Here is a 2286-nt window from a genome sequence, read left to right on the forward strand (position 1 = left end):
AAGTACTTGAGAAGGACTAAGGATGTGTTCTTTGTATACGGTGGGTCGGAAGACGAGCTCGCTATAAAGGGTTACACCGATGCTAGTTTTCAGTCAGACCCGGATTACTATAGATCGCAGTCTGACTATGTTTTCTACTTGAACGGAAGCACTGTTAGCTGGAAGAGTTCTAAGCAAGCGACCGTTGCAGATTCTACTACAGAAGCTGAGTATATTGCAGCATCGGACGCAGCAAAGGAAGTTGTTTGGATCAGGAAGTCTTATGGCGACTTGAGTGTCATTCCTAGTGCTGATACCCCATTGCTCTGTACTGTGACAACAATGGAGCAATTGTGCAGCGAAAGAACCCAGATCTCATCGACGATCCAAACACATACTCAGATGATTTCACCTTATCAGGGAGATCATAGACAGAGGAGACATGTACATTTGCAGAGTGTCGACATATGACAACATTGTCGATCCGTTGACGAAGCCTCTCCCTTCGTCGAAACATGAGGGTCATGTTAGGGATATGGGCATTAGATGTTTAGCAGTCCATGATTAGAGCAAGTGGGAGATTGTTGGTTTAGTGCTCTATGATGTACTGTTTACGAGCTTTACTTGGATACATTTGATGTATTGACGCTTTCTATGATTTATGGATGAGTGTTTGATTCATTACGTATTGTGCATACTTGATATGTTATGAAATTCATGTATTGTTATGAACAATACCAAACTCCCTAGTCATGTATCATTGTGGGAATAATGATATACTAAGACTAGTATGATGTGTGATTGATGATCATATAGATGATCATAGGTATTGGATACGATCACAATCATAGGTATTCGTTGGAGAACGGAATACTGGATTGACCCGAATGAGATTGTCACATGGACTTGCGTCATGACTTGAATCTCATATGACAGTTCCATGATTGGATCCTAAGACCTAGATAGCTACGAAATCAAACATGAGGAGTTGCGTACTTTGAATACGTCAAACGTCCTGTGTAACAAGAGGACTATAAAGGCGTGTATTAGGTACGAAAGAATCGTGTTGGATTGTAGATAGTCAAGACGAGATTTGTACCTCTCGTAAAAGAGAGAGATATCACTGGACCCCTCGTGTGAGCGAGACTGTAGAAATGTGTGGCCACACTATAGACGAACGTCGTCTATTTCAGACAGTTGAACTCAGTGAACGAGAAAGCAGTCGAATCAGATAAGGTGGTTTGTCCATGCCTTATATTCGACATATGATGTCATCAACCGGAATCATCACTGGCGTTCGTATCATCACGAACAAACTCTATTCGAGATAGGTAGTCATAGTGTCTTGCTAGAGACCGCCTATGACTTGTATACCCGAAATCAACCGGAATCTCACTGGCGTTCGTATGATCACGAACAAACTCTATTCGAGATAGGTAGTCATAATGTCTTGCTAGAGACTGCCTATGACTTGTGTGACCGAAATAAGAGATTTCGAGTTATACTGCTATATCGGATGAGCCTACAGGGTCACACACACAGGAAAGGACGAATGCGCGAGAAGAGACGAGAAAATCCCGGTGGAGCGGAGGCCAGACCGACCGGTCCAGAAGGTCTGGACCGATCGGTCCAGCCAACCCAGTCCGATCGGTCTAGACACCTGGACCGGTCGGTCCAGAGGTAACGTGCAAATGTTGCTCGGTCCGGAAAATGTTCCAGACCGATCGGTCCGGAACCATGGACCGATCAGTCCACACGTTAAAAGCTCCAAACCGATCGGTCCAGACGTCGGGATTTCCTAAACTCGCTCTAATTAGGGTTTTAAGTGGGATAAACTTTAGGGAACGCCTCCTAAGCCTCTTGGCATGACTTTCAGACCCAGAGTTTTTGAGAGTGGAAAACCTAAGAGTTAGATCCCTGAAACCCTTGCGCAAAGAAGAACGTGTTCTTCAGTCATAGCAGACAAGTTCAAACCGTTGGAATCCTTTCCGCCGTGTGGATACGTATATGTTGGGTTTTCCTGGGATCTCATGAGCGAATCCTATTCCTAAGAGATCGATTCTAGGGTTTGCGCAGCGGATGTAAAACAAAAATTTAATAAACCCTAGAACCATGCTACTATTGAAATCGTAGAAACGTCAGAACGCTTACCTCAATCGATCCGGGGCCTGTATCAACTGAAGAATCCGTTCGATCACGAAAGGCAGGAAGATTACCATGCCCTCTACACGTATCCACACCTCGGGATGGATTCCAACGATTGGAACTTGTCTGCTAGGACTCGAATCTCAATTCGATTTGTGCACC

This window comes from Tarenaya hassleriana, unplaced genomic scaffold, assembly GCF_000463585.1.
Source record: "Tarenaya hassleriana unplaced genomic scaffold, ASM46358v1 Cleome59, whole genome shotgun sequence".
Lineage (NCBI taxonomy): Eukaryota > Viridiplantae > Streptophyta > Magnoliopsida > Brassicales > Cleomaceae > Tarenaya > Tarenaya hassleriana.